Source organism: Mesocricetus auratus, unplaced genomic scaffold, assembly GCF_017639785.1.
Source record: "Mesocricetus auratus isolate SY011 unplaced genomic scaffold, BCM_Maur_2.0 Super-Scaffold_100004, whole genome shotgun sequence".
NCBI classification, from domain to species: Eukaryota; Metazoa; Chordata; class Mammalia; order Rodentia; family Cricetidae; genus Mesocricetus; species Mesocricetus auratus.
This window is the reverse complement of record NW_024429189.1, coordinates 119042747-119069614: the sequence shown is the minus strand read 5'-3', so window position 1 is coordinate 119069614 and position 26868 is coordinate 119042747. Positions and strand designations below refer to the sequence as shown.

At 43.3% G+C, this 26868-nt stretch overlaps 1 protein-coding gene and 2 long non-coding RNA genes across 5 annotated transcripts in view; all 3 read right to left on the bottom strand.

The window, feature by feature from the left end:
- Nucleotides 1–26868, bottom strand: part of LOC101824127 (BPI fold-containing family A member 2-like) — an 81824-nt gene that overhangs the window by 43253 nt on the left and 11703 nt on the right. The window contains exon 1 of one of the 3 annotated variants that reach the window (XM_040746541.1): nucleotides 20–78. The exons of the other annotated variants lie outside the window; for them this stretch is intronic. The gene's annotated coding sequence lies outside the window, so the exon portion shown is untranslated. Of the gene's footprint in view, nucleotides 1–19; nucleotides 79–26868 lie in introns of those variants that run through there. 3 annotated transcript variants of the gene reach the window in all.
- On the bottom strand, nucleotides 8950–9740 carry LOC121140569. Its single transcript, XR_005877500.1, has 2 exons — nucleotides 9525–9740; nucleotides 8950–9078 (listed from the first exon to the last, which is right to left on the bottom strand). It is a non-coding gene; the product is annotated as an uncharacterized LOC121140569 (long non-coding RNA).
- On the bottom strand, nucleotides 10432–14987 carry LOC101824390. Its single transcript, XR_005877501.1, has 3 exons — nucleotides 14850–14987; nucleotides 12640–12791; nucleotides 10432–10513 (listed from the first exon to the last, which is right to left on the bottom strand). It is a non-coding gene; the product is annotated as an uncharacterized LOC101824390 (long non-coding RNA).

The window sequence follows — 26868 nt, the reverse complement described above, 5'->3', positions numbered from 1 at the left end:
TTGGGGAGCTCCTACTCACTGGTTTTGAGGATTCACAGGAAATGCTTGTTGCTCTGCACAGTCTCTGTGGATTCTAGGGGTGACAGTGGCCCTTATATTGTGGTGACAAGATGAGAAGCAAGTCCTGGTTACAGGAAATCTAAGGGGACTCCAAAGAAAACACTAAGTTTAGCCAAGACATTCCAACCCAAAGGTCAGCCAGGACACTTGAGTGGCAGTGATAGATGGAGAGGAAATTCTGCCATGATTAAGACCCTGAGCTGTGGAACCTGAGGATTCCAAAAAGAGGTCAGTTATGTATTGGCTGAGAAGAAGACCCAGGATGCATCAATGGAAGAATGTTTTGTTAGGAAGTCTCCTGGTATGTGCCTACGTTAGTCCACTTAATATGTGAACACTGGGGGGGGCAGTAGGTAACATGCTTGCAGCCAGGGAATAATTAGGATAGACCTGTGGTTCTTTGGTAGCTCTGTCCAATTTTCCTATTCACCTGCCCTGTATCTGAGTGGCCTAATCATCTCTCCTGGCCACAGCCATCCAATGTGAGGGATGCCGTGAAGAGGCACTGAAGACATCACCCTGCCTTCTTGCTGACACAAGCATCTGTGTTTTGAAGCATCTTTCCATTTGATTTTGTTTAATTCCCCCACCCAAGACTATTGTTTCTTAGAGTAGAAAATTCCCTCAACTCTAAAAATAAAAGGAGAAAAATAACTGGGATCAAGGCCACTGTGCTGTTCTAGGGTAGTCATTCTGCCTCATGGAGCCAGCAGGAATGGTTGAATGAGTCACATCCTTCCTGCCTTGATACCACCCATGTTTATAGAGTGACTGTGTGACCCACAGGTTACCATTGGGCAGGAGGCAGTTGATGTGTGAATGCACAAGCCAAGATGGCTGTGGACTGAGGGGGAGGAATCCAGGTACCCAGGTTTCAGAGAATATACCAATGCTGAAGAGAATTAGCATTTAAGTTTATGACTCACAGACTCCGTGTCCCTTAAGGTTGCTATTAGCAGGTCCTCAAATGATGCTTTTTTAAAACTTTCTTAATTCTTTAAAGAACCAAGTTCTTTGTTGGTTTCATTCTCTGGTCGACTTTGACAAATAATTGTAACTGAAAAATGTATGGGTGAAGACAGACAGACAAGGTATACTGTGGAAAACATGCCTCCTACTTGTGTAGAGAGGTGGTTTATTTCAATCAGTGAGAAGATAAAGCATCATGTGAGATGGAATAGTTCTTTTAAGTTGAAAATCTATGATTTCTTCATGCTAGCCATGTGTCTTCTTCAATCAGCAAGATGGGTCAGTGTGACAGGCACTTGCTTCATGGGCCTAATGATACCTGTTTTCTCTTCAAAACCCACAGAAATGTGCAATTAAGAAATGACTCCTGATAGTTATCCTCAGACCTCAACAAGTACACAGTCAAACATGTGCCTGCACTCATATGTACATCATATAAACATGAACACGAAGTAGAAACAAGCAAGAATAAAATACTTGTTTCTAGGTTGAATATACATGGATTATGGCCAAAGTTGGCATACAAACTCCATGGGATGTCAGGACCATAGGACCCATGAGTGACCTCCATGTCGTGTTTGTTGAACTCACTCCACTCTGAAATTCAGAGCCCCAACTCTAATTCGAAACCCTGTAGCTCATACACACAGTTTTTCAAAGTGTGGATTGCAGTAGTATCACACCAAATCCAGTAGATTCTGTGTGACAAGTTCCACAGACTGAGGCGATAACTTCAAAAGGAGGTCTCATGGTTGTGAAACCAGCAGAAAGTGTATGTTTCATATTTTCTCCCTCATATGGAACAGTCTATCTCTCCCATTGAATTCATGGATTTTTAAAATACACTTGTGCTGACTGGAGGCTGCCTGCCCTAAAGGCAGTTGCAGTGCATCTCCTGATGAACTACATTTTATACCTCCCTTCAATGAGACTGCCTTGTCTGAAGTCTGCATGTAGGTCTAAAAGCAAATTTGCTGTGTCTTGTGGGATATTAGCATTGTTTTACCTGGCATTTCCTTTAAAGAACATCACTGCTGATTCATAAGACACTGAAGGAATAATTTATTCAGTGAAAGGTGAGATGGGCAATATTTGAAGGAGTGTGTCTGAGGTGAAATAATAACTTGAGATTCTGAGAGTTCAAAGTTCTCAACTTCAGTATGGCTCTCCCACACACCCCATCCCAAGTTAATGGTCTCATTCTTTACCAGGTAATGCCCTTACATTATCTGTTGATATCCTCTGAAGCTGGGAGTTGAATTTTTGCAGTAATCCAGACAACCATATAACGAGAGCATTGGTTTGATTTCCCACGACTTGAGCTCATCTCTGCTGAAGAAAAGATTTTCTTCCAGGGTACAGTAAGAAACATTTGACTGTTTATGTGCCCCTGGTGCCTGTCAATTTTTTTTTTTGGTTTTTACGAGACAGGGTTTCTCTGTATTGTTTCGGAGGTTATCGGTCCAGCCCGGCCTCGAACTCACTGAGATCCGCCTGCCTCTGCCTCCCGAGTGCTGGGATTAAAGGCGTGCGCCACCACCGCCCGGCGGTGCCTGCCAATTTTATCACTAAATTCTTGTTGTCTTTCACCATATTCTGAAGTTGAAATTTTTATCTCAAAATTCCTATAATGCATCAATTCTCCATAGATGCACAGAGCAACCAACGAGCAATACCATTTTTATTTTCCCCCAAACTGTCAAAGGCTTCATAAAGCCCCCCAAAAGTTTCATACACCTGTGGCCCTACAGGGTCTGAGAGGATGTGTAGCTCCTAATATCATTGAAGGCCATGCCAATGCCAGAAGTCTGGGCTGCCATCTGGGGCCATGGTGACATATGAGTCTGCTGTGGCCTATATCCATGTCTGGATCGGTGTGGTCCTACAGCAGTCAGGGTCTGGGTTAATGTCTATGGCTCCTGTTACTGCCATGGGCCATGCAGATATCCTAGGCCTTGTCAGTCACCTGAGACCATGTCTGAATCTGAGGGCCATACTGATACCAGAGCAACACTAATCATGGTGGTCTGTGTTGCCACAAGGGCCACAGTGACCTGGTCCTAGGCTGATACTGATGGCTGTGTCTGTGTCTCTAATCCTGTCGTGGCTGGAGTTTGTGTTGATGTCTATGGCCTGTGATACCATGGGGGTTATAGGAACCAAGCATGATAAAATGCTGAGAACATGCTGAGCTATCCCTGTCCCTCCCTCACTAGACCTGGATACTACAGCAGGAAAGTTAGCTCCTACAATCAGGAAAGATGCCCCCATCCCACACCACCTCACCTGGGTGGCACACTAGAGCTGCTCTTATTGTCAGGGACACATGTGAGCTGGACCTGAGGCTGCAGGAACAGTAGAACTGACCCCTCCCCCTCCTTGTCTGCCAAGTGTCTAAAGATGGAGTTTCTGTCCTGCCAGGTCCTGCAGCCCTTTCTCTGTAAGAAATACAGAGAGGCTTCTATTAATCATAAATTGTTTGGCTGATAGCCCATGCTTCTTATTGGCTAGCTGTCTCATAATTATTAGCCCATTTCTATTAAGCTATGTATTGTCATGAAGCTGTTTTTTACCAGTAATGTTCTTATGTGTTACTCCTTTGGCAGCTACATGCTGTCCCTCCTACCAACACTCAGTATTTCTCTTCCCCACCTTTTCCTAGTCTGGTAGCCCTGCCTATCCTTAAAAATGGCAATTTTGCCAAAAGCAATCTACCGATTCAATGCAATCCCTATAAAAACGCCAGCACAATTCTTCACAGACCTTGAAAGAACAATTCTCAACTTTATTTGGAAAAACAAAAGACCCAGGAAAGTCAAAACAGCCTTGTTCAACAAAGTAACTTCCCGAGGCATCACCATTCCGTCTTCAATCTCTATTATAAAGCTATAGTCCTGAAAACAGTTTGGTATAGGCACAAAACGAGCCAGGTAGGCAATGGAATTGAATTAAACATCCTGATTTTAACCCACACCCCTACGAACACCTGATTTTTGACAAAGAAGCTAAAATTGCACAATGGAAAAAGAAAGCATCTTCAACAAATGGTGCTGGCATAACTGGATGCTGGCATGTAGAAGAATGCAGATAGATCTATATCTATCGCCATACACAAAACTTAAGTCCAAATGGATCAAAGACCTCAACATAAATCCAGTCACACTGAACCTCTTAAAAGAGAAAGTGGGATGTACCCTTGAACGAATTGGTGCAGGATACTGCTTCCTGAATATAACACCAGTAGCACAGACACTGAGATCGACAATTAATAAATACGACCTCGTGAAACTGAGAAGCTTCTATAATGCAAAGGACACAGTCAACAAAATAAAATGGCAGGCCACAGAATGAGAAAAAATATTAACTAATCCCACATCTGACAGAGGGATGATCTCCAAAATTTACAAAGAACTCAAGAAGCAAGTCTCCAAAACACCAAAGGAGCCAATTAAAAAGTGGGGTACAGAACTAAATAGAAAATTCTCAATATAAGAGTCTAAAATAGCAGATAAACACTTAAGAAAGTGTTCAAAATCCTTAGCCATTAGGGAAATGCAAATCAAAACAACTCTGAGATACCATCATACTTCTGTTAGAATGGCTAAAATCAAAAATACCAATGACAGTTTATGCTGGAGAGGATGTGGAGAAAGAGAAACACTCCTCCACTACTGGTGGGAATGCCAACTCATACAGGACTTTGGAAATCAGTGTGGAGATTCCCCAGGAAAATGGTAATCAGTCTACTACAATATCCAGCAATTCCACTTTTAGGCATATACCCAAAAGATACATAATCATACAACAAGGACATCTGTTCAGCTATGTTCATAGCAGCATTATTTGTAATAGCTATAACCTGGAAGCAACTTAGATGCCCCTAAAATGAAGAGTATATAAAGAAATTGTGGTACATTTACACAGTGGAGAACTACTCAGCAGAAAAAAACAGTGGAATATTGTAATTTGCAGGCAAATGGATGACACTAGAAGAAACCATCCTGAGTGAGGTAACCCAGTCACACAAAGATAAACGTGGTATGTACTCACTCATATATGGATTTTAGACATGATGCAGGGGAGTGCCAGCCTACAATTCCACTGCCAGAGTCTGGGATACAGAGAGAACCCTAAGAGATATATTCATGGAACCCCAAAGAAGGGGAATGAGACAGGATATCCTGAGGGGTTTGGGAGCATGGAGGAAGGGAGAGGGAGCTGGGAAAAACAGAGGGGAAGAAGAGGAGTGGAGAAGAGGACATGGAGAAGCAGGAAGTTTGAGTCAGGAGAACAAAGGAGAACAGGATCAGAGATACCATAATATAGGGAGTCATTCTAGGTTTGAGGGGAGATCTGGCACTAGTGAGATTTCCAGAGATCGACAATGATGACACCAACTGGCAAACTAAGCAATAGTGGACAGGCTACCTTAAATACCCTTCCCTGGTAATGAGTTTAACGACTTCCTTATGTGCCATGCTGTAACCTTCATCCAGTGACTGATGGAAGCAGAGGAAGACGCCCACAGCTAAACACTGAACTGGACTCTGGGAACCCAGTTGCAGTGAGGGAGAAGTGATGAGTAAAAGGGTGAAGACTGAGCTGGTGAAACCCACAGAGGCAACTGACATGAACAAGGGGGACTTCTTGGACCCCAGACCAATGGCTGAGAGGCCAGCATGGGACTGAGCCAGACCCCCTAAATTTGGTTATCAGCCAGGTGACCTCAGCTGTCTATGGAGCCTTGGGTAGTAGATCAATATTTATCTCTGCCATACAAATGAACTTTAGGAGGCCATCCCACATCAAGAGATGCTCTCTCAGCCTGGACACATAAGGAAGGGCCTAGGCATTGCCCTGAATGAAGTGACAGGCTCTGGAGACCCCTCATGGAGGACCTCACCCTACCTATGGAGCAGTGTGGAGATTGGATGAGGGCTTGGGGGGATGTTGGGGGTAGGGAGGAGGGGAGCAAGCTGGGATTGACATGTGAAAAAGTGAAAAAACCCTATTTCAGATGTTTAAATGATTCATCCTTAAACTTCTGTTTCTCTAGAACCATACCTAGTATCAAAATATGTATTAGTTAGTATTGTCTAGTTGTCTCTCTGTCTCTATCTCTGTGTGTGTGTCTCTCTCCTATCTGTCTGTCTCTCTCTCTATTTCTCTCTCATGTCTGTCTGTCTCTCTGTCTCTGTCTCTGTCTATCTCTCTCTGTCTCTCTGTCTCTGTCTGTCTCTGTCTGTCTCTGTCTCTCTGTCTCTCTGTCTCTCCTCCTCCTCCTCCTCCTAACTGGTATTGTTTTATCTGAAGCACAATGGCTCCACCTGAACCTACTGCTGACTCAGTAATTATGACTCTGAAGCCACCACTGCCTACCTGCTGAGGCCAGAGTCCAGGGAAGCCTTCATGTCCAGCCTTTGCTGCTGCCTCAGCCACCTCCATGTAGGGAGGTAATTGTTGTTTTTGACTGATTCTATTTTTTAATTTTACCAACAAAGAGTCAGAAGACAGATGCTGGTGTGACAACCTGGTAGCTCAGAGAGGCAGAGAGAGCAGTCAGTTGCTTTCTATTTTGCCATCATCCCAAAAAGGGATTTCTTATACCACTTTCTGAAACAAACCTCCCTACTACGTCCTGTGCTTCTCTTTCTCTCTGACATCCTGACTTCCACTCACTCTCCATGGTGACCTACGGTTGATTGTATTTAAATAAAGCAATCTCAGGGTTCACAGTATGATCAAGTATCCCAAAACATCGTGGGATTTAATGGAATGATATATAGTCTGCATTTCAACTAATCCAAAAATGGTTGGCTATAGACATAAAGTCAACAAATCTAATAGTTGTGCAATCCCACAAGGCCGGGTGTCTCAGTTGCTCTTCAGTATATGTTAGAATCCTGAAGAGTAGCTCCAATGTGAGTGCAGGAATGGATGTGTTAGCAAGGTGAGGGCAAGCGGGAAATGAGCGAAACCTCCCTCCTTCCATATCCTTAGGCTTCATGAAGAAGGTGTGGCTCAAATTAAAGGAGTGCCATCTTGACAGGAAATCTGGAACAAAAGGTATGCTGTCTTCACACTTCAAGTTTCAGATCACAGGTGTGTCTTCCTACCTCAAAGGTCCAGAATAGAAGTGAATTCATGAACTTCAAATGAAGCAGAATGGCTCTCACAGGTGTGCCCTCCATATCTGAATTTTAGCTCACGCCACATACAATCAAGATGATAACCAAGATTATACATAAAACCTTTCTAGGCCCAAACTCCATTCTATCAGTGTTTCCTACAAAGAATCTGGAGGTGTTGTTTGTACCTCTGGTCTTGGTGATGTTGACGACAGGATAGGAGCCATGACTTCTTCCCAATTAAGAAAGAGGAGATAAGCACTTAGTAGCTGATCCATTACAGTGGAACAGTGAAAGTCTGCATTGTTGTACATACTATTCGTTTGTCTATCCACCTCTAGAAATAGTGGCCCACAGGAAAATGGAGGGTGCTGGCTGAGCATCCCTGCTCTCTGTGAATCTGGGATACCCTGCTTCACAGCAATTTACTGAACCCACACACATTAGATTCCTGCATCATAAGCTGAACAGGGTGAGGGAGTCTTGGCAGCTCTGTCTCTGTGTTCCTCTTCATCGTTCTCCTGGTTAAGACAGACGACATGGCAGATGGATCTCAGCAGGTGTTTTATTGCCATAGGTTCAAGGGCACAAATTTAAATGGTGCAGGAAGGACTGCTGGGCTCTCCTAGCAAACATCTGCTAATTGAATTGAGGAGAACTCCAGAAAGGGCAGAGTTTCAAGGTTCTGCCTTAAAATAGAAATGTTAGGGATGCTGAGACATTAGAAGGTGGCATTGATCCCTGTGCTGTGGGGGAGGGTGAGATTCTAGCTGCAGATCTCTGGCCTGTGGCTCCTGATCCTTCAGTTATAGCCAGGCTCTGCCCAACCCTTGCTGTCTGATGCTAGACTGCTCCTGCCATTTTCCATGCCTCAGTCTGCATCTGTAAAAACAGTAGCCCCCATGACAGTCAATTTCTAAAATACTTCTTGAGCCCTCACGAGATCCTTCAGATAAAGGAGCCCTCATCCATTTGAGGATCCCTGTCCCAGTGGCCACATTGCACATAGACTTAAATACTTCAATGATTTAAATGTGAAATGACCAGCGAAATTTGTTTGAAATCCTGGTCCCAGGCTGGTGGTGCTATTTGTGGAAACTGTACTAGGTAGAGCCTGGCTGAGGGAAGTGGATCACTGGAAGATAGTCCTGGGTTTTATAGACTGTCCATGTCTTCTGGACACACCATGATTTTGGACTGTGGATGCAATGTGATACCTGGGCTCCTGCTCTTGCCTAAGTCATTCCTGGTGTGGCTGCTTGGGGATAGCATTTTAAAAGAAAGTGCATGATTATGTAAAGGTAGAGGAAGGTCAGTGTACTCCCAGCTCTGGTCCTTGCTCACTACATGATCTGGATGAATCACTGCACCTCTGTGATCCTCTTCTTCCTCTGGCATCAGGATGTGGTGAAGAATTAAAACATCTTTAGCTCAGCCTCCATCACAAGGGTGGAATGAGGAACCCTGTGTATCAGTAGGGTCCCTGATTGGCCCAGAAAGACTAAGATTGCTCTAGTCTGGATGAGACATCCAGGAACTGAGTAGTAATGGAGGGCTATGTGAGCCTGGAGAGCATAAGAGATTAAGATGCCCCTTAGGAAGACGCAAGGAGGAAAGGCCACCGCCATCTAAGCCTTTCTGTCTTTGCTGTGGGTATCATAGGACAGGGAGGTCATCATTTTGCATCCATCTTAAGGAACAGAATGAGAAAAACACACAGTTTTGCAGTATCACCCACACATGCCACACCCTGCCAACAACTACTAATTCAAAGATTGAAAAGAGCCAAACATCAGGGTGCAGTTAGGATTTTAATGCTGGGTTGGTGATAACAGGCAGGAAGACAACTGGGAGAAGAAGAGAGTCTTGAAGGGTTTCAGGCAGGCTCAGGCAGACTTTGTGTGGATGGTGATAGCAATTTCTAGAGAGAAATGATACTGTTAAAATCAAAACTTCAGAAATTGAACAGAGACACGCAACTTGCTACCTCCCTCCTGCTCATCACTCTGTAGCTTCTGTGACCTCAAGTGTGTCATTGTTCACCTGAAAGTGAATAATGACAGTGCCATGCTATAAAGAATCTTCTGAGGACACAATGAGGTAGTGTGTGCAAGACACAGAATGTCTGTGTAAAGGAACATAAACACAGGCTGGTCACATCCAAGACCTGACACTGCAGGTGCCTGATTCCTGTTGCCTCAGGAACCCTGACAATCATGGGGAGCTAAAGCCTCAAAAGAGATCCCAATAATGGGAAGAGAAGTTAAAGACCCAACTTGGTCAGAATGCAATGACCTTGTCTGTGACATCCCCACAACTGTTGTGTTGGCCCAGGGAAAGCACTCCAGTCCCCAGGCTATGACTTACAGAGGAGGTCCTGAAGAATATATACATCCAGGTTGCTGAGGAGCCAGTGGAGCAGTGGACATTTCCAGGATTCAGAGAGAAGATGGGGAGGGAGAAGGAAAACAGATGAGAGTTTGCTGGCTATACAGTGCCCACCCTCCACCAACAGAGGGGCTCATTTCCAGAACCGAAGAAACTTAGCAATCTGGAACTATGGAATTGTAGTCACCTGAGTCACAGCTGTCCCAGGCAACTGAGAACTCACCACCGCACGATGTCATTAGGTCAGGATATGAAAATCTAGAATCTAGAACCTTAACATCCCCCAGATTCCTTAACCTGGAGCTCTTGAACCCTGGAAATCCAAGCCCTCATGAAGATTAAGCTTTGGGCAATCCAATTCTCAGTTCCCTGCAGCTTCTCACTCATAGGTGCTTTCATTCTAATTACTAGGTATATTCATTGTAATTAATAGGTGCATTCTAATTAATAGATACATTCATTCTAATTAATAGGTACATTCCAAGTAATAGGTGCATTCATACTAATTAATGGGTGCATTCTAATTAATAGGTACATTCTAATTAATAGGTGCATTCATACTAATTAATAGGTACATTCTAATTAATATATGCATTCATTCTAATTAAAATGTGTTGATTCTAATTAAAGTGTGTTGATTACAAGGAAACATTAACTTAAAGAGCACAGGTGAAGCATGGATGTGGTAAGAGATCAAGGCAGCACCTGTGATTTCTGCCTCTTTTCTCTGCCACCCAGCTACTGAGAAAGAGGAGGTGCCCACAGAACTTCCAGAGAAAAATCTGCACTTCACAGGAGACAGTGTCATGAGTAAGCGGTCACACCTACAGATGCCTCTCCTGTCATGGCCCATCCTGGCATGGGTTTCCAAGAACTGGGGACTTACTTGGTTTTGCAACATATTTGCCACTGTCCATTTAAGAAGGCCTGATACACCTTCCAGTATTTTTTTCATAATGATGCTTCGTCTGGAAAAGAAGAGACTTGCAAAGCTTAGTCAGGAATTCAGCTTGGCTGAGAGTCCTCAGAAGGACAGGTGACACACAACTCTGCTCTGTGGACCCATTTCAGATTGTTGCCCAGTGGGATGTAAGGATGGACCATCAGATCATCTCATGTCTAAGTAATCCTTCTTCAGTGTCTGGATGCTGATCACACCCTTGAAACAGCACAATTCACCCAGTGTCTACTTACACAGCACAGACTGTGCCTTAAGACACTGGACAATAACTTTCTTCATAAAAGAGTGTCAATGAGGTTGCCTCCTCTCATGTTCATCTCTCATCGAGCTGCTATCTCCTATCATGAGTGTTCACTGAAGGAAAGGTTTGCTCTCCTTGTGCCCTGGTAAGTATGATGACCTGTGTAGGCATCCCCATTTTCCCTGAGTTACTGATGAACCCAATAGTCCTTTGCCTACCTTTTCCTCAGGATGTATTCCAGGAGACAGAGTCTGTTTGCTTTCACCAAATTGTTCTCCAGAGCACAGAACAATGCCTGCCTGGTATTAGGCAGTTTTGAGAAAATGTGGCCAACAAGATACCCTAGTCTACAAAATATACCCCTTGCAATCATGAGGACCTGAGTTTAATCTCTAGTTACCATATCAAGTAAAAATGAAAAGCCTGGTGAGTGCACACACCTGTAATTCTGTGCAGTGAAGAGAGAGATTGGAGAGTCCTCAGCCATCTTATCCCACTTAGTGGTCTCCAGCCACTGACACCTGCGCATGTGTGCTCACACCCAAACACCCATCCCCCTTAACAACAATAAGCAAAGAACAAGTCCAGTTAAATATACAGTGAGTCATCTGGTCTAGTGTCATCCACCTTTGATCCTAGCCTTCCAGAGAAAGGAGACAGATTGAACCTGACCGGAGCTGTACAGTGAGACCCTGTCATAAAATATGTTTGCACACACAGTGACATCAGGGACAAGTACTCTGAAGGTTAAGAGTATACTCTTGTGAGGAAAAGAGGGAATCAATCAAGATACTTAAAGATGAAAGGTACATTGATATAGAGTAAGGACTACAATGTTTTACATAACCACCACTTCCATGCAAAGTCCTGTGTTAGGAGAAACTAGTGTGAGCACAGAACAAAAGCCAATGTGTTTAAAGGAGAGTGAGACATGAGCTGTATCATGAGAGTCTACATGGCCTTGTGGATTCAGACTCAGTGGAGCAACATGAGTTTCCTGGAGCTGCTTGGCAGATAGTGTCAAGCAGAACTCAGTCCTTTAGACTTGCATGCCAAAACTGTGGTCCTATCTTTTATTTGAGATTACATCTTTGGTGTGGGAGGATGGGTGGCCCCGGGACATGTATATTGAGGCTGAGAAGAGAGGCCATCCCTGTATCCCTGACCAGGACTTCCCAGCCCCAGCCCTTAACTTGTAGGCCATGGTTCCTCCCCCAGACACTGGGTAGCATCACTTCCTCCAACTGCTGCCTAAGTCAAACCTACTTTTCAAAGCATAAAATAAGATCCAAATTTTGAGGATCAAATGGATTCAGTGATGGAAATATGACGAAATTGGGATATCAAGACCTCTCTCTAGGAATTTTCCAGAGGGTAGACAATACATCAGAACAACCAGATCCCATACTAACATGTAATTATCTTACTGCCTCCCATTGGAGGTGAATGTGATGTTATTGTGTTCAGAAGCTTGAGGCACATTGATCCAGCTGGAAGGTACCATAGGCAAATGCATGATTATGGATGGAGAGGTTATCCTCCTGCCTCAGCAATGGAATTGAACAGTCAATAGAGTCAGTGGGCATCTCATGCCTCATGAGTATTTATAGTATGTTCCAATCTCTAAGCTGAACATGTGTATTTTCTCAGGTCTTCATCCCAGAATCTGATGAGCACAGATCTCTACTGTTCCACTGCACAGATGTGCAAACTGAAGCCTCAAAAGATGAAGCTGCAAAGTCACAGGGCTGATAGCTGTGAGAGAGTTGATATTTGAGGCTGGTTTGACTATGTATGCTATGATGCTGCTTAAAGGTATAAGAACAGGATTAAAGTCAGGTGTCCTGAAGCCTCTCTCAGAGCAGTGCTCTGCCAGGATGGATGAGTCTTACCTGCCCAAAAAGAAACAGAGATGTTGTCTGTATCACTTGAGCAGTTCCCTATGGTCAGGGTGGGAAGGCCAGTCCAGGCATCGGTTTGAACAGAGAGTGAAGTTATGAGGTCCAAGAAAATAGCAACATCGACTGTGGAGTCAATAACAGGTCTGTAGAAAACAAGAGTCACACCAGATCTACACGGCTTTTCAAATTTCCCTGGTTTTCATCTATGTCTGTGGTTACAGTGCAGGGAATCTATGAGCAATGTCAACATTGTCTGGATAATATCAACATTCAACAAAATTTACACGTCTCTATAGGGCTACTCTGGACCAAGCTTGTTTAGCATGTGCAAGAATTTTCCTTGGCATTAGTCTAATAACTAATTACTAGTATTGTGTAGCATGGATTACCTGTAGGCATTCCTTTAAAATATTGTACCTGGTTTTTAAAAATGGTTTCATTACAACATTGCTAGGAGAGAAGTCCTACTTTTTTTTTTTTGATCAACAATTCCTAGCCAAAGAGAAGTTAAGTAACTACCCAAGGACGTCACTGCTCATGGCTTCCCAAATGTATCTAATTTATATCCCCCACCGCTGCCGCCAAGGGCTGGTGATTTAAACCGAGGTCACACTTTCTCTAAATGAAATCCCTGGTCTCTAGAATATCTATTGCACAGGTTCGTGACTGTCATTTTCCTTAACCTCTCTTAACCTCTTATAAATAAATAAGCATTAAATTATGTTACATTTATCCATTAGGTCTATGGCATACCTATGATCTCCAGATTTCTTAAGAGACACTATCTCAAAAATTAATATGGCAAGTGATTGAGGGAAAACGTTAACCTTGACCTCAGGCCTCCACAGACACATATGAGTGCACACGTGAAAATTTGCACACCTTCATGCACATTGCATCTCATACAGAAGATTATATACATGTGTCATTCTTTTCAAAGAAACAACCTGGCATGTTTTCACTAGAATATGTTAAGCATTGATACTTTAGGCCTAGAATCTTCCTCTCTTTTTTTTATTTTCCAGTTTAAATTTAGATAAGAAACAAGATTGCTTCACAAGTCAGTTCCAGATCCCTCTCCCTTTCCCTCCCCTCCTCCCGTGCCCTCCTCCAACCTCCCCCCCCTCCCGTTATCCCTCATTCCCCCAGGGAGGGTAGGCCCTCCATGGGGTTGTCCATAGTCTGTCATTTCATATAGGGCAGGGCCTAGACCCTTCCCCAAGAGTTCAGGATGAGAGTGCACCTCACATTGTTGTATGGGGGTCCAAAGTCCGTGTGTATACTTGGGATGGGTACTGATCTACTGCCCAAGGCTCAATAGATTACCTAGGCCTCCTCACTGACACCCAGATTCAGGAGGTCTTGATCAGTCCCATGCTGGATTCCCAGGCTGATGCCTGGGATAGAATCTTCCTCTCTTTTACAGACTAGGAAACTTGGGCTGCAGGCTACACTGTAGCTAGGGATTAAATACTTACTCAAGTAAGATACATAGCACTCCAATCCCTAAATACAAGGGGCACACACTCACAGAAACACAGAAGCATTCACTTTCACGGGCACCTTCAAGTTAATGCCATTGCCATCAGAAGATGGGGAAGCTTGCAAGTCCAAGATACTTAATTCATTGAATTTCAACCTGCTCAAAATCCACAAGTGCACTCTTGTCATTCTTCCTAGTAGCATTTTCAACTGTTCTCATAGCCCTCTTGTCCTCTACATCCTGCTCAGAAATGCAAGTCTCTGTATTCTCAGGCACAGTGGTCTGAGCAAGGAAAACAATAGGCAGCAGAGAAATAAATTGAACCCAGGACTGAGTGACAGAAAACTCCATGAAGCTACTGCTTGGGACTAATAGGGTGTGGATTCCAGCTTCCTGTTCCTTGAAGGAAATTGGACTTTTAATGTTGGCTAAATATGAAAAAGGAAAGCATTGTTCATAGAGGAATGATTGGTATCAAGATATAGGTGGAGATGAGGAAAAATGGAACTTTCATCTTGAGCCTGAAATTACGGACTTTAGAACCCAGATGGGTGAACTGTCGAAACTGACTCTATAGTACTGTCCTACACTTACTCAATTGTGGAGCCTTACCACAGCTATGTGGGAGAAGAAGAGGCCTTTCCATCTGTCTTTGACATTGGACTAGCTTCCCCAGAGGGGTAGTGAATTTTCTGAGAGTGAACATGCACCAACTCACTCTAAATCATTCTGAAGTGAAAAATGGTTAAATCTACCAACATCCAATGTGTTTAACGCTTCTAGAATGTTGTTCTTAGCTAATGGCCAACTCAAAGTTTCTTGAAGATACCCCACATCCAGGTTCTGGTTCTGAAAGGCATCTGTAAGAAAACATCATCAATCAGAGTGTGAACAAGTGATGAATGAGCTCCCATTCTCTTTGTCTCATAGGAGTGAATTTCCCTGCAATGTTTCAGTCAGTCTCTGCAATAGCTCACTAAGAGTGGGATTGCTACCATCTCCATTGTTCAAAGAGGAATCTTAGACTCCTAGATTAGGAACTGTGTTGTCACAGCTAAGGTCATGCAGTGTTTCCAGTATGCCTTTGTATGAATATATATTGAGCATTTATCATCAAAACATGGATCAATTGGCAAAGCAATGGAATTTGATTGTGTATACCTGTTTTCAGTAGTGATTTTAGGATCTGTCCCTGTTAATGAGATGCTCACATGGGTTTGACAACCTTAAGAGAATAAATTAAGAATTGGAAAATTTTCAAACAAAGGAAAAAATCATAGAGGGAAAGTACTGCTCCATCCACTGAAAGCAGCAGATAGGGGTCTCAAAATGACAGCTTGGAATCAGTCCTAGAGAACAGAAATTGACACTGGAGCAGGAGAATGGAGTGTCCTAACAGAAGATCTCAAAAAGTAACCAGGGAATGAAATTAGTAAATGTCATGTGCAAGGTGACATGTGTGAGGAATTCAGGATGTAGCAGTAGAAAATGTCTCTACTGGGAAACAAAGCAATTGATAACACGGGGACAAACAAAAGGGAACTGCAACAATTTCTTATTTTAAAGGAGCCATGGCTTAACATGATGCTTTAGAATTTTGTTTGCAGCTCAGTTGTGCCTGCTAATTTCTCCACCATTGATGTGGAAGGTCAATGCAATATCGGATATAACATATTTATTTACCAGAATAAGAACTTACACACAAACTGGGGAGTCAGAAGCATGGCAGGCTTCCAATCGAGGAGAAGAGAAAAAGAATTCCTTTCTCTTTCACTTCCTTTTATCTCCACCCATCCTAAATTTCCTTATTCCCACCCGTAGGGCAGATAGTTTTGTGGGGCTCACCCCTACACACCATTGTAATCTGTTTCATTTCATCAGAGAGTAAAGCAGTTGGGCTAACAACTGTGATATTGTATATGTCTTTTCTGGTTGTACAGTGATGTTTACGTTTGTACTCCAGCTTTGACTGCTGAAATCATAAACCTCTGAAGTGTAGCCATTGTTTCTGTGGAATGCTTTCCTATTCTATATTGAGTGTCTTAAGTGATCTTGAAAGATTTCCCTTGTTCCTTAAAGGCTGTTTGTGATATAATCATATGAACTTAAAAAAAGCATCAAGGATGGCCACAGCTGTGTTTTCAATGCAGTGATGAGAATGGAGAGATGACTCAGCAGTTAAGAGTGCTTGCTGCTCTTGCAGAGGACCAGAGTTCAGTTCCCAGCACATATATTGGACGACTCATCACCATATGTAACCCCAGGAATCTGACATCCTTTTCTAACTTCATGGGACACACAGGCATATACACATAGATACATAAACATAAATAAAAAACGAAGTGTTAACAACTGTTTAATCAAATGGATGCAATCACAATACTGCAACCTAGCTCTGTGGCAAACAGGATCTACCTAGTGCAATGATGCAGACAAGGCCACCTTAGGTAGTTAGCATTGCTTAGATAGCTCTGTCTCACCACACAACTTCTTAGGCAACGTTGCACCTAACACCCTTTTCTCTCTGCTTCAGTTCCTTAACTGAAGAATGAGAAACTGGCTCCTTTCTTCATATTTGCAAGTTTCCTAAACATTGACAACATTTAAAGTAACATGCTCAGAACTTTCCTGTTCCTCTAAGAACTGGTTTTCAGTTAGCCCAGTTCTTCTAAATCAGAGAAGTGAGGTGCCATTAAAAATACAGTGGGAACCTTATGGACATCTAAGCCAGGTGTAGTGATGCTCTTCACTTCTAGCCAGACAGCACAGACCAACAAGAAAAGTCAAACAAACTACAAAAATACATGCTAATATTTTTGACACAACACTTAAGTTAAATTATGTCAACTTGTAGTAAATATGTGAAAAATGAGAGGATGTTTAAGATTAGAGACGTCCAAAGTATGAAGTATATCCTCTCATGTCTGACAATGACTAATCAGATAAAAGTGCCCATGCTAGTTCTTGCAATGGACCAGTAGGGGACATTGGAGGGGGAGTGCTCCCATAGACTTACAGAGTCAGTTGATAGTGGAACACTTAACAACAGCTACCATAACTTAAAATTCAAGCTTCAGAAAATTTAGAAATCTTACTTTGATGAATTTTTCCTTTGTGTATAATGGTAAGACTCTATTAGAATGTGATGTTATAGCACTATATATTTCTAAAAATATATGTGAATGAGAAAGGAATTAAATAGCTGCACATTTATCTGTACTACCTATAAATGACAACACCTCCCCCCTCTCAGCAGCCTATGCAAATACAGGTTTAGTGATTAGTTTGATTCTCATGGGATGAGCCATCTCATAGTGCCTTTATTGACTCATTTTCAAGGCAGAATTCAGAAATTCAAATGACTCAGGGAACTGCCAATATTACCTGAAAGTGATACTGAGATCTCAGTGAGCAGGCCACAAAAGGCAACAAGTCTCCCAAGTTGTAACATCTTTGTTCCTGACACCTGGTTGGTCACAGGAGGAAGAAGGAGAAAAAAGGACTCACAGTTAACACTTGTCACTCTTTCATTTGACCTTCCCACCAGACAGATGTGCTTCTGTTCACAATAGCAAGAACTGGAAGCAGCAAGGATGCCCATCCTGAGGGGTGGACAAAGAAATGAGACCAGGTGCACAGGGAATTTCATTCAGCCACAAAAGAAAACTGAAATCATAAAATTTCAGGAAAAGGATGGATGTGGAAGTCATTGTGCTTGGCAAAATCAACCACATTATGAAAGAAAAATTATGCAAATTTGTGTATTGTACAAATAGTTTTCTAATTTCTTTGTGTGTATATGGATATATATGATATAGCTATAGACATACAGATATGTGACTATGTTGACTGTGTTTCTATGTGGTCACAAAGCAACGACCATGAGTAAAGAAGAAATAGTACTGGAAGAGAAGACAGGGAAAGAGAGAGTGTGAAATGCATGTGACTTGGAAGTAAAAGGAAGGAGGAAGCCATTAGCAAGGGGTGGGGAGGGAAAGAGCAGCAGGGAAGGAAGGAGAGAGTAACTAAGTATGAGAGAAAAGCCACAGAAAATCCACTACTTTGAAAAGTGAATTTAAAAGTGACAGACATAACTGAATAGAATTATAACTGAGGAAAGAAGTTGACTTGTCCTAGAGAGGAGCAGACAAGGTTAGGAAAGGAGAGAAACTTTAGAGACACAGGGAGTTGAGGGGGCAGGGCTAGGAAAGCCAGGCTGACCCCATGCTCAATGTGCTAAGGTCCTTTGTGATTGCTGTCGTCTCTGCTGGAATATATTTCCTCTGCACTTTGCAATCTAAATTTATTGTCTTGCCTCAGTGAAACTTCAAACTTTCTATGAAGTAATTTGAGACCCCTCCACAGAGAACAGTACCAGGTTCCCACTACATGGCTCCACCAACTTTGTGTCAGCACTGTTCTTGGAGAAATAGCTATGACTTTTGTCACTGTTGAGGCTATATGTCAGTAAGAAGCTGTTCTCCATTCACTGAGACAAGTCACTGAAGAATAAAATCTGAACCATCAACAGAACCCACATAAAAAACCTAGGTTGTAATTATTCTGACACAAAATCATCTATGTCTTCAAATTTGTTTGAGTCAAAGCTTCCCTAACACAAACAGTGCCTTCCCTCTGTCTCTTTCCCCAAAGCTCCTGAAGACCCTCATATGGGCTGTCAGATTTGGGGAGCTCCTACTCACTGGTTTTGAGGATTCACAGGAAATACTTGTTTCTCTGCAAAGTCTTCTTGGATTCTAAGGGTGACAGTGGCCCTTATATTGTGGTGACAAGATGAGAAGCAAGTCCTGGTTACAGGAAATCTGAGGTGACTCCAAAGAATACACCTAAATTCAGACAAGATATTCCAACCCAAATGTCAGCCAGGACACTTGAGTAGCAGTGATAGATGGAGAGGAACTTCTGCCATGACTAAGGCCCTGATTTATGGAACCTGAGGATGCCAAGAAGAGGTCAGTTATGTATTGGCTGGGAAGAAGACCCAAGATGGATCAATGGAAGGATGTTCTGTTGGGAAGTCTCCTGGTATGTGCCTAGTTTAGCCTACTTAATATGTTAACGCTCAGAGAGGGGAGTTAACAAGCTTGTGGCCAGGGAATAAGTAGGATAGACCTGTGGTTCTCTGGTAGCTCTGTCCATTTTTCCTATTCGCCTGCCCTGTATCTGAGTGACCTAATCAACTCTCCTGGTCACAGCCATCCAATGTGAGGGATGCTGTGAAGAGGCACTGAAGATATCACCCTGCCTTCTTGCAGACACAAGCATCTGTGTTTTGAAGCATCTTTCTATTTGATTTTGTTTAATTCCCCCACTGAGACTGTCCCGACCTGCAGGACATCAACCTGGAGCAAGAGACCTAAGGACCAGGGATGGGGACAAGAGACACAAAAGAAGGGCCACAAGAAAAGTATGTGATCAACTGGCAATTTTTATTTTTCTCAGGGCTGTTAATATACTTGGTAGAGCAGGAGAACAGGAGGGGTGAGGGGGATGAGAGTGTTGCTTTGAGTACCAAGTGTGCATGTAGCAGGGTATTGTTTAAGTACAAAGAGCAGGATATTGGCAAGGTAAAAAGTTAAGAAGGGAGAGGAATGGGTAGGCTAATGACCGTTGTCTATGTGATGGTTAGGGTTGGTTGAGTTTGGACAAGCTTTCTGGGTCATGGCGTTCCTATGTTCTACCTATGCTGTTTCTCTTCTGAGTACCCCCAGAAGGCTCCTTTGTTAAGACTAAAGGCCAATTATGTAAATCTTTAGACTTTAGAAAGTACAGGTTTGGCTCCAAAAGATCAAGGTACCTGAGGCACTCCCAACACTAGAATATTTTTTCTAAGAGTAGAAAACTCCCTCAACTCTAAAAATGAAAGAAGGAAAATACGTGATATCAAGGCTGCTGTGCTGCCATGGGGTAGTCATTCTGACTTATGGAGCCAGCAGGGATGGTTGAATGATTCACATCCTTCCTACCTTGATACAAGCAATATTTATAGAGTGGCTCTGTGACCCACAGGTTACCATTGGGCATGATGCAGGTGATGTTTGAATAAACAAGCCAAGATGGCTATGAACTGAGGGGGAGGAATCCAGCTCCCCTGGTTTAAGAGAATATACCAATGATGCTGAAGAGAATTAGCATTTAAATTTATAACTCACAGAGTCTGTATGCCTTAGGGTTGCTGGATCCAGGTCCTCAAATGATGCTTTGTTTTAACTTTCCTAATTCCTTAAAGAAGAACCAACTTCATAGTTAGTTTCATTCTCTGGTTGACTTTGCCAGATAATTGTAACTGAAAAATGTATGGATGAAGACAGACAAGGTGTACTGTAGAAACATGCCTCCTACATGTGCAGAGAGGTAGTTTATTTCAATTAGTGAGAAACTACAGCAACCTGTGGCATGGAATCCTCCTTGTAAGTTGAAGATGTGTGCTTTCTTTGTGCTAGCCCATGTCTCTTCTTGAATCAGGGAGAGGGGTCAGTGTGAGAGGCACTTCTTCATGGGCCTAATGACACCTGTTTTCTCTACAGAACCCACAGAAATGTGCAATTAGGAAATGACTCCTGGTAGTTATCCTCTGACCTCCACAGGTACACAGTCACATATGTACCTACACTCACAATGAACATCATACACACACAAACACGAAGTTGGAACAAACAAGAATAAAATACTTTTTTCTTAGGTTGAGTAGATGTGGACTATGACCAAAGTTGGCATACAAACTCCACAGGATGTCAGTGATGGAAACAACTGTACAATAGGACTCGTGGACTCATGAGCGACCTCCATGTCATGTTTGTAGAACTCACTCCACTCTGAATTCCAGACCCCCAACTCTGTGTCCAAACTCTGTCGCTCATGTGCACATTTACTCAAAATGAGGACTGCAGAAGTGTCACGCAAAATCCAGTAGATTCTGTGTGACAAGTCCCACAGACTGAGACGATAATTTCAAAAGAAGGAAATCTCTTGGAACTTGTTGTGAAACCAGCAGAAAGTGTATGTTTCCTATTTTTTTCCTCAGAACAGTCTAGGTCTCCTATTGAATCCATGGATTGTTTTTACATACATTTGTGCTGACAGGAGTCTTCCCACAGTAAAGTCAGTTACAGTGCACCTCCTAATGAACTACATTTTATACCTCCCCTCTATGAGACTGCCTTCTCTTATATTTTTGGTTGTGAGCCTAGCCTTTAACAGCGGAGCCATCTCTCCAGCCCGAGACTGCCTTCTCTTGAGTCTACTTGTGGGTCTAGAAGCAATCTTTGCTGTGCCTTGTGGGATATTAGTATTGTTTAAACTGGCATTTCCCTCAAGAAACAACTCTGCTGATTTGGTAGACACTGAAGAATTAATTTACTCAGTGAAAGGTGAGAAGGGTAATATTTGAAGGAGTAAGTCTGAGGTGAGATAATAACTTGAAAATCTGAGAAATATCTCAGCTTCAGTATGGCTCTCCCCTACATCCCCTTCCCAAATCAAAGACCTCATTCTTTAAAAAGTATTGCCCTTACATTAGCTGTTGATACTCTCTGAGAATGGGAGTTGAATTTTTGCAGCAATCCAGCCAACCTTATAATGAGGGCTTTGGTTTGATTTTTCTCAACTTGAGCTCATGTCTGCTGGAGAAAAGAATTTATTCCAGGGCACACTAAGAAACATTTGACTGTTTATGTGTACCTAGTGCTTGCCAATTTTATCACTAAATTCTTGTTGTTCACCATATTCTGAAGTTGAAAATTTTTATCACAAAATTCCTATTCTGTATCAGTTATCCAAAGATGCACAGAGCAACAGCATTTTTATTTTCATCCAAACTGTCAAAGGCTTCACACACCCCAAAAGAGTTTCATACACCTGTGGCCCTACAGGGTCTGAGTTGATAATACAGCTCTGTAGGGGAGATGTCACATAACAGAGGTACTGACCATGCCTTAGGAAAGGAGAGAGAAAAAAAGGGAAAAGAAATGAAAGTTCTCTCTCTTGGATTTTGGCCGAGGTTGGGACCATAGAGTGCCCAGTTCTCATGTAAGTTATTCATCTCGATATTAATAAATATCCAACTACTTTTTCCTGGAATCCTTAGTGTAAGTCATTTCCTTTCACATAGCTCCTAATATCATTGAAGATAATGCCAATGCCAGAGGTCTGGGCTGCCATCTGGGTCCATGGTGACATAAGAGCCTTCTGTGGCCTATATCCATGTCTGGATTTTTGTAGTCTTCCAGCAGAAAGGGTCTGGGTTAATTCCTATGGCTCCTGTTACTGCAAAGAGCCATGCAGATACCCTGGGTCTTGTAAATCATCTGAGACCATGTTTGTCTGAGGGTCATGCTGCTAACAGGGCCATAATAATCTGGATGGCCTATGTTGCCATCAGGGTCATAATGACCTGGGCCAGGGCTGTTACTGAGGGCTGTGTCTGTGTCTCTAATCCTATTGTGGATGGAGTTTGTGTTGATGTCTATGGCCTGTGATACCATGGGGGGTCATAGGAACCAAGCATGATAAAATCCTGGGGCCACGCTGAGTTAGGCTTGCTCCTCCCTCACTGGCCCTGGAATAGCTGGCCCTGCCTCTTGCTGGATACTACAGCAGGAAAGATGTCTCCTACAATCAGGAAAGATGCCCCGACCACTCGCCACCTCACCTGGGTGGCACACTAGATCTGTTCTTATTGTCAGGGACACAGGTGAGCTGGCCTTGAGGCTGTGAGAACAGCAGAACTGACCCCTCCCCCTCGTCTGTCATGTTTCTAAAGATGGAGTTTCTGTCCTGCCAGGTCCTGTAGACGTAGTCCCAAATAAATACAGAGAGGCTTCTATTAATTGTAAATTGTTTGTCTGATGACTTATGCTAGCTCTCTCATAATTATTAACCCATTTCTATTAAGCTGTGTATTGTCATGAAGCTGTTTCTTACCAGCAATGTTCCCACATGTTACTCCTTTGTCAGCTACATGCTGTCTCTCCTGCCAACACTCTGTGTTTCTCTTCCCCACCTTTCCTAGCCTGGTAGCCCCTCCCCATTCTTAACGATGCCCACCCCTTTCAGCCCCTTGCTACCTGAGGCAGACAAGAGGGCAGGCAAGGGGACTGGCCTCAGAATCACAAGAGTTAGGGAACTATGCTTGTCCCTCACTGGCTGCGGCACACAGGAGAGATGACCCTGCACTCCACCTGAGCAGTACACTCCATGGTGGCACAGGTAGGCCAGCAGTGAGGACACGAGAGCAGGAGAGCTGACACCTGCCCCAACATCCAACTCAGCATGCGAAGGGGACAAACCTACATCTAAAACTGCAGGACCTACACAACACAGGACAGCAGCATCATACCAAAAAAGAACTCACCCTCATCATGAGAGCCCATTAGTGATGGTGTAGCAGGGGCCAGGGGCCTAGAACCACACCAAGGACAATGGCAATTATCACTTGCAAGTGAAGATGAACACACTAGAGGGTTGAGATCACAACTCAACAGACCACACTGCAGCTTCCACAGCAAGATTCTCCTGCTGGTTTTCTTTTTGTTTTCATTTGCTCCACTTTGGGTTTTGGTTTTTGTTGTTGTTGCTGTTGTTATTATTTTGGGTTTTGTTTGTTTTGCTTTGTTTGCTTTTGGGTTTTTATTTTAAATTTTGTTTAGGGGGAGTTTGCAAGGGTGGAGGGCAGATGTGGAAGACAGGGGACAGGGAGATGAGTGGGATCATGAAGCATGGTGTGAAATCCAAAAATAATCAATAAGATCAATAAGTGTTTAAAAGTTTCATATACAAGGCCACCAAATCATAGTCACACACAATTGGTGAATCAAGATAACCAATCTCCTTAGGTTTGTAATACAGTTCACACCATGGACTTTCAGTACACCCTGAGCTGCTGGAAGAGGGAGAGACTGTGGGGTTCCAGTAGCTGAAGGTGCTGGTGAATGTGAGGATGCTGGAGAATTGAAAAGCCTATTTCAGATGTTTAAGATTCATCCATAAACGTCTGCTTTTCTAGAACCACACCTGGTACCACACTGTGTATCAGTTAGTATTCTCTAGTTCTCTCTCTAGCTCCCTCCCTCTCTCTCTTTCTCCCTCCCCCCCCTCTCTCTCCCTCCCTCTCTCTGGCATTGTTTCATCTGCAGCCCAGTGACTTCACCTGAAACCTCACCTACTAATTATGCTTCTGAAGCCACCACTGCTTCCCTGCTGAGGCCACAGCCCGGGGAAGCCTTCATGTCCTCTGCTGTTGCTCAGCCACCTCCATGCAGGGAGGCAATTGTTGTTCTTGGCTGTCTCTATTTTTAATGTTCCCGGTGAAAATTCAGAAGACAGATGCTGGGGTGACAACCTGGCAGCTCAGAGAGGCAGAGAGAGCAGCCAGGTGCTTCCTATTTTGCCATCATCCCAGAAAGGACTTTCCTATACCTCTGTTGCAAACAAAACCTCCTCCGACTGGATGGCCCTCCTTCTTACTTCCTGTGACTCTCTTTTCTCTCTGACATCCTGACTTCCACTCACTCTCCATGCTTACTTCCAGTCAACTGGTTGCTTGCTCTGCCTCTTGACCAATGGTTGATTGTATTTAAATAAAGCAATCTCAGGGTTCACAGTATGATCAGGCATCCCAGGACATTGTGGGATTTACTAGAATGACTACAGGCTGAAGTTCAACTAATCCAAAAATGGCTAGCTATGGACACAAAGTCAACTAATCTAGTAGTTGCTTAATCCCACAAATCTGGGTGACTCAGTTGCTCTTCAGTATTTGTTAGAATCCTGAAGAAGTAGGCCCCAATGCCCGTGCAGGAATGGATGTGTTAGCAAGGTGAGGGCAAGCAGGAAATGAGCGAAACCTCCCTTCTTCCATATCCTTAGGCTCCAAGAAGAAGGTATGGCCCAAATTAAAGGTGTGCCACTTGACTGGAAATCTGGATCGAAGGTGTGCTGTCTTCACACTTCAAGTTTCAAATCACAGGTGTGTCTTCCTACCTCAAAGGTTCGGAATAGAAGTGAATTCATGAACTTCAAATGAAGCAGAATGGCTCTCACAGGTGTACCCTCCATATCTGAATTTTAGCTCATTCCACATACAATCAAGATGATAACCAAGATTATCCATAAAACCTTTCTAGGCCCAAACTCCATTCTATCTGTGTTTCCTACAAAGAATCTGGAGGTGTTGTTTGTACCTCTGGTCTTGGTGATGTCAAACACAGGATAGGAGCCATGACTTCTTCTCAACTTACAAAGAGGAGCTATTCACTTAGCAACTGATCCATTCAAATGGCACAATGAAAGCCTGCATTGCTGTACATAGTCCATATTGTCTATCCACTTCTATGAAATAGTAGCCCACAGGAAAAGGGATGGTGCTGGCTGAGCATCCCTGTTCTCTCTGAATCTGAGGTAGCCTGTTTCACGGCACCTTACTGAACCCATCCACATTAGTTTCCTTCATCATAAGTTGAAGAGGCTGAGGGAGTCTTGGTAGCTCTATTTCTGTGTTCCTCTCCTGTGTTCTCCTGGTTAAGACAGAAGACATGGCAGCTGGATCTCACCAGGTATTTTATTACCATAGGTTCAAAGTCACAAGTTCGAATGGCACAGGAAGGACTGCTGGGATCTCCTAGAAAATATCCGCTTATTGAACTGAGGAGAGCTCCAAAAAGGTGGAGTATCCAGGTCCATGCCCTAAGCATAGAAGTGACAAGGATCCTGAGACCATGGCCGGTGACAGTGATAGCTGTGCTATGGAGGAGGATGAGATCCTAGCTGCAGATCTCTGGCCTGTGGCCCTGGATCCTTCAGTTACCGCCAGGCCCTGTCCAACCCTTGCTGTCTGATGCTGGACTGCTCCCACCATCCTTCCATGTCTCAGTCTACATCTGTAAAAACAGTAGCCCCCATGACAGTCAGTTTTCACAAATGCTTCTTGAGCCCTCATAGGATCCTTCAGGTAAAGGAGGCTCATCCATTTGAGAATCCCTGCCCCAGTGGCCACACTTCCTACCGCACACAGACTCTCCACTTAAATGCTGCCATGATTTAAATGTGAAATGACCAGTGAAATTTGTTTTAAATCCTGTCCCCAGGCCGGTGGTGCTATTTGATAAAACTGTGGAAACTGTAGAAGGTAGAACCTGGCTGAAGGAAGTGATCACTTGGAGTGAGCCCTGGGTTTTATAGCCTGTCCATGTCTTCTGGGCACACCCTGATTCCAGACTGTGGATGCGATTTAAGTACCTGGGCTCCAGCTCCTGCCTTACAAGTTTTCGTTTCCACAATATAATGTTTCCCCTGAAACTATAAGCCAGACTAAACTCTTTCTTAAATGGTATTGAGGCAGGCATTTGATTCAAACCATTGGCAAAGTAACTAAAACAGGTGTCTTCAGGTCTCCTAACTAGACATTCCATAGTTCTGACATTGCCAATATCTTGAGTCCCAAATGTAACTTAGACTTCACCTTCCCAGTCTTACGCACAGTCCACATGGATATCCACTACCTTACTTCACTAAACTAAGTGCTTTTCATACCCTTGTGTCCAATTTTTGCCCTGAAATTTAACCATTGAGTTGGCTAAAAGTAAAAGGACACAGCCATGTCATAGCCCGAGTGATGTTCTGTCTTGAAATTTCCTCTGAGAAACAAGTTAGCCCACTAATGGTGGGGGAAGTCTTCTGTACAGATGTTTTTCTTATTGGTTGATGAATAAAACACTGTT